Consider the following 9602-nt stretch of genomic DNA (forward strand, 5'->3'; position numbering starts at 1 on the left):
GAACTAAATCAAAATGTAAAAATTCAGTTTTAGTACAAATTTAGATTTCTGACAGTTTTGGTAAAATTGAATCCTCATGTAGACCAATATAAACTTGGTCAAAAATTCTGATAAAATTAATTTAGGCTAGTTTAAGTATAAGGAATTATTACCGGGAAAAATTATTTTGAAATAATCATTATTTCAAAAATCCATTTTTCACACTTAGCCAAAAACACAGATTTTCATGACGCGCATTCTGGGGTCCTAATGTCCGTTACCAACTCATGGTAATGAAGGCTTATCATGCCTTAATTGTTGACCAATATGAATTATATGATTGATATGCATGGTCTTAGCATTTTTAGCACAAGTGATGAGTTCTTTCAAAGCTTTTGCAAGCTTGAACTAACTCACTCTTTAGCAATGACTTCATGTGCAATTATATATGAATGAAGTATATAGTCTATTGCTAATAGATATAGGAACATATGAATGATGATATGATATGCATGGTCCTTTAGAGATGCGCTTCAAATGGATTCATAAATACTTTGACATTGAGTCCTAAACACTCACCATCATATCTACCCCTTTCTTCACGCTTTGTCCATGATCGTGTAGGCTTTTAGGTAGACTTACTTTCTTCCTTTCTTTGAGTTGCTTTCTTGCTCGTTGTAGTCCAAGCTATCTTTGGATGGAATTTGCATTTGTTTCTTTGCAACTTCTTGTCTTCTTTGTATCCATTATTTTCCTTGATGTAATCTTGAATAATGGATATACTTGGAATTATCTTTCGTGCTTCATTGAGGTCATCCTTTGAATGTGAATAATCTATAACACTCAATATAAACATTAGTCCTTAAACACCATTAATGGTTTGTTATCATCAAAACCTCTAGAATGTCCTTGGATAAAATCTTTAAGGTCAACAATCTCCCCCTTTTTGATGATGACAAAACATTGATGTGTTCATAAGCAAATGGAGTAGCATTTGAAAAATGTTCCCCCTATCAAAGTGCATTCAATGAACATAATGTCATAATATAGCATGCTTGATGTATCATTAGCTATTTTAAGCATAAACGTGCATTTAAGATCATTTTACTCTTCAAGAGATTTCTACAAATCTCCCCCTATCAATATGCTTCTATCAAAGGATAAGATAACATAATGGAATATAACATGAAGCATTTGATCCAACAACTAGAGGCATCTTCCCCCTTGATATGAAATAACATAGCATAGCATTTTGCACATCACACTTTTCTCCCCCTTTGTCATCTCAAAAAGGTGGGAGGCCTAAACAACTTCTTTAAGCATTTATCATTAAGCATAGTGAAATGATGGCATCAAGAATTGGCAATACAGTGGTAATGACTATAATATGCTTTGGAATGCAACATATACGCAATTATATCATAAGATACCAATTTCATTGATAGCATGAGTTCAAAGATCATTAAGGTTCATGGCATATACAAAAGTACACATAAAGCATAAACCAAGGATAAAATATAAACTCAATTAGGCAAAAGTATACAAAAGTATACATAATAAATCGTAACAAAAAAAATGAAGCATGGATTCGAGTAAGCCAAAAGGCAAAAACCTTTCTAGAGGCAAGTCTAAGAAGTTAAGTGTGCTTCAATTCTAATATTTTTCCCATTTGGTATATTCAAGAATGAGGGAAAATTTCATCAAAATTATGAAAGATTATGAGTGTGAGTATGATGACCAACAAGTCATTTTGTAGCATGTTTGACAATTTCCAAGATAATTCAATTGAGCATAACAAGTCATGTAATCACCATTTATAAAAGATTATCAATAATCTCCCCCTATGAGTGTGCTTTCATTTCCATCATATATCATTTAATGAATACACCTCATTAAAAGCAATGATATATAAATTAAGTCTTTTATATCAAAAGATCCTCTTTTACAAGTATATGGTTGAATGATAAAAATCACATGTGGCATGTGAAGCATAAGGCATGTGCAAGTAGTGTCACTACTCCAGTTATGTGCAATAAATTTCTAATTATGCAAAAGCATATTTTCTTGGACATGTATGATTAGAAATAATTGGTACATGATTGTACATGTGGATGAGCTTAATATTTCTCTTTAAACATATTTCTTTAAGGAATGAAGTCAAGTGATCTCATAAAGTGTATAGAATGAGGCCTTGATACCAAAATATCTTCTTTAAGAGATGTGGTGAGAGATTGGCTACATGACTCTTCATTTGGATGAACTTAATATCTCTTTTAGACTCATTCTTTAAGAAGTGACGAAGAAACATCACATGAATTTCTAAAGTGCTAAAAATGGATACATCAAAGTAAATTAGTACTTGATATCACATTAGCCATCTAAGCTAGAACAAAGTGTTCTTTAAGAATTATAATCCTAAGACCAAAGTGTCAAATAGATATATGAAATTTAATTTTTATGACATTTGAGGAGTTTCACTCCTAAAAAGAATTCAAGTTTACTCATCATGCTAATTTTAATTCATTTTGCATGCTAGAGGTAAACTTATTTGCACAAATCATTAATGTTGATTCAAGGATAGTATATAAGTGCAATCAACATATTTTCATTAATGGTTTTGTAAACACACACACACACACACACACACACACACATATATATATATATATATCAATTTTGTCAAAAATCATCAATCTTGAGAAAATCACTAAGCATTTCAAAATGAGCTCTAAGAGCTTGTTTAAAAATGTGTAAGGCAATTGATAATTTTAAACATTTTGTTCAAAATTTTGCATTTCAAGTCCGGGTGATTTTTCTTCAATAAACTTTTTAGATATGAAGCCAATAAATTATGCATTTGATAAAAATCATTTCATACAAAAGTATGTATCATTCTTATTGCTTTAATTCTAAGTCACATGTGCTCAAAAACATATATTGAAGGCATTTTTCTTGATTGAACTCTTGGGAACATATTCTAGCTTAATTACCAATAGTGACCCACAATGCATATCAAGATGTAGATTTGAAAGCCCTATATGAATTGGTGCTGCACACACATCGGTCGACCGAAATAACTCGATCGGTCGGCCGGTTTACATCCCTGAAACAATTTTGATTTTCTTATTTCGGTCGGTCAAATTGGAGTTTCGGTCTGCCGAAATAGCTATTTCAATCGTCCGATTTTCCCTTCGGTCGACCAGTTTGTGCACGAATGCAAAACCAGTAAATTTAGGACCTTTTACATTATCTATCTTTAGATTTGATCCTATTGTCTTCAAGTTCAAATAATTTCATTTTATGTGCTAAAGATGCCAAAAGGATGTAAGTGAAACATTTAAAATCACAAAGGCACATGAATGACTTCCTACATATAGCTACCTATAAAAAATTTAAATTTAGCAGCTTTTGGATTTTCCTTGATGGCATGTAATTTCCAAATACCTTTCACAAGTTTAGTCTTCATTAACAATAAATGCATGCTAGCATGTTCAAGTCATCTAATCTAAGACAAGCTACTTTAACATGGATATTTTTGCAACAAGTAGCATTCATGTCAAGATCACTAACCATATTAATTATGCCATGACTAGATATAAAAATATTATAGTCTTTATCACAAAGCATAATTAAGTCACATTTTAGCCCATCAAATAAAAGCACATTTGTGATGAGGAAGGGGATATTTACCAAAGTAATTAATTGCATTAGCTTTGGCATGGTTTCTCAATATAGTGCACCCTTCATCCTTTTAATGTTGAGAGGAATTCATGACTTGATTTCTCTTCAAGTGTTTTTGCCATCCATATTTGTGAATCCACTTGTTCTTGAGTGAAATGGATTTTAAATCTACAAAACATACTCAAGTGGCAATCTTTCGTACTCCATTTTTTTAAGGTCCTTGTGAGTTAGCACACAATGATAAGGTTCCATTTGGAAACCAATTCAATACAAAGCACAAACGTGGTACTCACCTTAATTAACATGCTTCAAATTAAATCATCAATTTAAGTGTCTCTAGCATGCAAATTCATTTGTCAATCAAATAAGTGGAAATGCTTATGATTACATTTAACTCGATGAATCCATATGAAATGAATAATAGTTGAGTGGAATGCATAATTTCATATATGGATCACAAAGTGATTCTATGTGGATTATCCATGATGAAATTCAAGAATTGACAAAGAGGAACATGATTTTTCCTAAGTAGTCAAACATGAATAAAGTTTCCATTTCAGAAATCCTTAAGGATTCAACAATTAGAAGGAATATGCATTGCTTTCTAAATCAAATTTTCATTTTCAAAGAGTGTTAACTCATTAGAAAGTTAGTTCCTTCTCAAGACTTACACTTTTTAGGAAAATTTTCTCTACTTCTAAGTGTAGTTCTTTAAAAGCAATTCCAAGTAATCCATTTAAATATAATGCATGAATAAAATCATTTTCAATCAATAAACCATGCATTAAAAACTATTTGCATGAATAATGAGTACTTGGAGTATGAAGATAAGAATTCCATAATCAATATCATATTATCATAGTCTTTATTTCTCTAGTGTAATACATTCAAGGACTCCTCATATGTGATGACCAAAAGCTTAAGGATTTTATTTCATTTAGCAATAATTTATTGATTATACATGATTCTAACATGCCAAAAGAGTCAAGCAATGAAAAGTTCATATGAAGTATAGCAATTACCATGCTTTTGTAGTTGTTCCCAATTGTAGTACTCATTTGCTTTGAGAGTGAAGAACTTGGAACATTTCTTACATTACATGTAGAACAACTATTGTCAAGAAGCCATTTCTCTTTGGATGATGAAGATTCCTTCAAGCAACCCTACAAGATAAACTTAGAAAATCTTCGTTTGATACCCAAATTTTCTTGGGTCCATAGGTGTTAGGCAATGGCACAAAAGTTCCTTTTGGAACCCAAATCTTCTTGATTCTTTTCTTCTTTCTAAATAGACAATTATAAATTTTATGTCCCAACTTTCTATAATAATTACATTTAGAATATTGAAAAGAACTTTCGTCAAATGAATCATTTAAGAGTTTACTCTTTTTCAATAAGCATGCATCTTTATTGCAAGGATCATATCTTATCTCATTTTTGAAAGAGACCTTTCTTTGATTTTCAAGCATATTATTCAAGTTCTCTTTTCCTTTTGTTAACTTTGCTAAGATGCCATTTTGATCATCAATGACTTCCTTTGAAGAGTTATATTTGAAAGCACAATCAATTGATGGTGACTCTTTAGATAGTACATTATCATTTTCCTTTTTAAAGACTCATTTTCCATTTGAATCATTTCTAATTTTTGCTCAAGATAATGATTTTTCATTTTTAAGGAATCATTTTCCATTTGAACTTTTTCATGTCTTTGAGATAGATCATTATTTTCCTTTTTGAGAGAATCACATTTCATAAGCATTTTTTCTTGTAACGACCCGGATTTCTCAATCCAGTGCGTTAGTGATGAACCGGAAGTTGACCCGATAACAGACCCGAAATGCGGAAGTGAAAGAAGCCAAATGACCTCAAGAGATGTACGTCATCCCTAAGGCCCCAAAATGACTCTCCATGAAGCCACGGAACTCAAATGAGCCAAGCAAATGAAGCAAGAATGCCTAACCCGAAAAGAGATGAACTAAGGGCAAAATAGTCATTTCTCACTGAAAAGGGTGCCACCGTGCACACCATTGGAAGGACAACGAAAAATGAACAAAATTAGACTCAAAAATCGTCTAATTGTGAGTCCGGGCAGAAAAGATATGAAATTCCAACACCCGATGCGAAAGTTATGAAGTAATGACTTAACATTTTCTAATATTTTCATAATAAACTTTGAAAACAAAAGTGCATAGAAAATGAGATACATGTCATTGGCCTCTGGCCTCATCTCATACATGTTAAATACATTGAAAATAGTGCACTTACGTACACTTTACATATACGAATCAACGAATACAAGTTTAAACAAATAAGGCTACAAAGAGGCATCTTGTGCTAACACTTGCATAAAATAGAAACTTAGAAACTGTAAGCCATCCAAGGAGCAATGGAATCTTCAAATCCTGAGTCCTGTACCTGAAATATGCCCCAGTATCGTAGGGGTGAGTAACATAAAGCTACTCGTAGGAGATGAGCATGCATCGACCTAGCATTTTACAATTTTATCACCTTATGGTGAAACATGTTAAAGGGGCTCATGCCACCTAACGTCTATGTCAAGATGAGACCCAGGGAGCATCCTAAGCTACCTAGATCATTTATATCATAATCACATTGTTCATACAATTCAAACAACATGGAAACATGTTATACAAGGCAACATGATATAGATTCTTAAAGTCTTCAATTTAAAATCCAAAATATGAAAACAACAAATGTGGGTCATGCCACCTAACGTCTATGTTCAAAATGAATCTATAAGGTCATTCCTAAACTACATTTGAATATCAAAACACAAATTATGATATCGATGCAATTTAACTAACAATGGAACTTCCAATACAACGCATGAAGCATGCTTTCACAAAGCTACATCTTAAGCTCAAAATAGGAAATCAAATAAGGAACAACAAGTTACGATGTCATCTAGTTATCAACTTGAAATGGAATACGAAATCAAACAAAGTGGATACTCGGACGTCACGCCAGATCAGACCTACAACATAGTTACTTTAGGGTTACTAGCCCATGGGTAACCTCCCTATGTGCGCACTAGACTATATAGAGGGACAATCCCCCGTACTAGAATCAAGTCCTAACCGTAGCCAAACAACGACATCCCCAAGTTTCCAAAATCAACAAATTGTGCAACAACGTATATATATCAACATGTATATACAAGATATCAACTATTTACCAAGCACAATCCAAATTTTGGAAACTTATACAATACATGCTCAAAATTCACAACTACTTTGGCATGTAAGATGTCAAATACAAAGTGTGCAATTCCTTACACATAGCAACAATATATTCAATAAGGAAAAACATATTCTCATTAATATAAAAGTAACAACTATGTTATCCAATGCTCAAAAGTAATCAAGTGAACATACATCAAATCCAAATCCATGATTTAAATATAAAAACAACTTCCAAAATGCAATTAAATCCATGGAGTAATAAAGTAGAATTTAATTAAACATAAATAGTTAAATTCTCTAAATTTCAAGTTAATCCAAATAACCTCAATTTAATATATATTGAAAGACATGTCATGGTTATCGTATATATAACATCATATGACAAGTTAAGTGATTAAAACACTTAAAACAAAATTAATCAAGCTAATTAATTAATTTCCTCTAGATTTTTAAACAATTCCAAATGCCCTCAATTTAATCTATGTTAGAGAACATGCCAAGGCCTATTTAAATACCACATTACAACTTAATTTAATGCTTGATACAACCATGTGAATTAAACTTTCACTAAAGATAAATATTAAATAAAAGTTGTAATTCTTAATCAAATGATCCAAATTTAATATATGTTAACCAACATATCTAAGCATAATTTCCTAGCATGTTACAATTCAAATCAAAGTTATACATCATCATAAATTTTAACTTTCTAGATTTGATACAAGGCATACATATATGTTGTATAATCATGGCAAACACATAATATAACACACAAATAATCCTAAAACATTCCCTACCTCAATTGGAATGAAAATCCCAATTACCACCGAAATGAAATAACCCCAAATTTTCGGTCCGCAAAACAGATTTTTCAGCTTGCTACCTTTAACTTGTAAAATTCATAAAAAAATTCAATTATAACCCAAATTGAATGAATCCAAAGCCTAATGAAAGCTTAAACACTGTAATTTGATAATATCAATTTAGTTTAACAAAATATTTTCCCAATTGAAACAGTTTTTCCCCACAACTTTGAAACAATTTTTGTCCAGAAAACACATTTTCAGCCTGTAGCTTCCAACTTTTAAAATTCATGAAAAATTCATTTGACATCCAAATTGGGAAAACCTAATTTTTTTTGGAAGTAAACATATGAGAGTATAAAACTGAAAATTTAAGCCATGATCCAATGTCAAAAGGTTAGTAAAGTAAATCATCTAAAAATATGTTTTCCAGTTGCAATAAAAACATGGACAGCAGATAGTTTCGGATTTTTAAAAAAATTTAGAAATGCTCTAAAATCGTAAAAAAATTCTGAGTAGTGTAAAACCTATGGGGGAAGTTCCAGTAAAAATATCAAGGCAATTGAAGTACCACAGCTCCATATAAAAAATTCATTTTTGGACTGAAAAGGAAAAGCTTCAAATTTCCAGCAACTAGCTTGCAACTTCAAAAATTCATAACTAATTCATTTTAAATCCAAATTACATGAAACCAAAACTAAATGAAAGATAATTGAGTATATTTTAATATTCTATATTTAATTTGACAAGATAAATTTCAAGTTAAGACAGTTTAAGGGCAAAATACAAGTCCTGCTCTTCCATGCATATAAAACACTCAATAATGACATAAAAATACTTCAAAATAATAGATCAATACCTCACTAGAGAATTGAATCTCTAGATACCAAAGCAAAACTAGTAATTAGGCTAGATCCTTCAAGGGTTTTGAAGAGGAGGATGAGGGGAACAAAAAGTATTCCAAGTTCAAAGTTCTAAGGTGAGTGAAAGGGCACCAAAAATGAAGTCAAAGCTACTAGTCAAGCTTTTCTCCAATGGTGGCTTCCTTAGGGTTCTTGAGAGGAAAGTGATAAATGAATTAAAATGTGTAAACCCTAAGCTAAATTGGTGGGCTTCTCCACTCACTAGGTGCTCTTGCACTACCTTTCTCACACACATTAATGCAAGACTAAATGTGAGTCCTACACTTGTCATGAATCCAAGTAAGCTTCCAAGATTAAATATTAACCCTACACTTGTCAACCATCCATGCCAACAAGTGCACCAATCCTAGGACAACAAGTGGGTGAATCCTCACCCTCCAAATGTCATCATCCAATGCATTAAAGTGTTTCCACACAAATGTCAACAAGTGGACCAATGAGAATGTGACACTTGTCACACTTTTCAAAAATTGCAAAAAAGGTCCTTTTTAAAAATATCTTCCAAATTTAATTGCAAAATGGTCCCTAAGACGAAAAATAATTACTTTACTTAATTACCCAAAAACCCCTCAAGTTATGGATAATTGCAAAAAGTCTTGTTTTCATGACTTTTACAAAGAATGTAAACATTTAATATGCATTTCTACAAAAGTAAAAATGTAGATGTCATGGAATTTAAATATCATGAACGTATGCAAAACCGGAATCAAATCCGAGCGCAAAAAATGAGGTTATGCAAGTAAAAGTGAAAAACGAGAAGAGGACGAAATAAGGAAAAGACGAAAAATGAATAGTGTCAAAAAACAAAAAAATGTGGAAATGATTCGGTCCTCAAAGGAAGTTGTCAATTCAAAGGAAAGAGTCTCAGAAACCATTTCCGAGCACTCGAGATAACACTAAGAGGCGGGAAATCGAACCCGAAAAGGAAAAGATAATGAAAAAAAAATTTATCCGCAAAATTTGAAGAAAAAGGGAAAATGAAGAAAATGACCCGGTCATTACATTTCTAGTACA

General features: G+C 31.8%; 1 long non-coding RNA gene across 1 annotated transcript; it reads right to left on the bottom strand.

Moving 5' to 3' along the window:
• Nucleotides 1-5800: 5800 nt before the first annotated feature.
• LOC132273363 (uncharacterized) lies at nucleotides 5801-7737 on the bottom strand. The gene is made up of 2 exons (XR_009470096.1): nucleotides 7660-7737; nucleotides 5801-6074 (listed from the first exon to the last, which is right to left on the bottom strand). It is a non-coding gene; the product is annotated as an uncharacterized LOC132273363 (long non-coding RNA).
• Nucleotides 7738-9602: the final 1865 nt, after the last annotated feature.

Source organism: Cornus florida, unplaced genomic scaffold, assembly GCF_030987335.1.
Source record: "Cornus florida cultivar Cherokee Brave unplaced genomic scaffold, ASM3098733v1 CherokeeBrave_3.0.0_Hap2_Chr09, whole genome shotgun sequence".
In the NCBI taxonomy this organism is placed as follows: Eukaryota; Viridiplantae; Streptophyta; class Magnoliopsida; order Cornales; family Cornaceae; genus Cornus; species Cornus florida.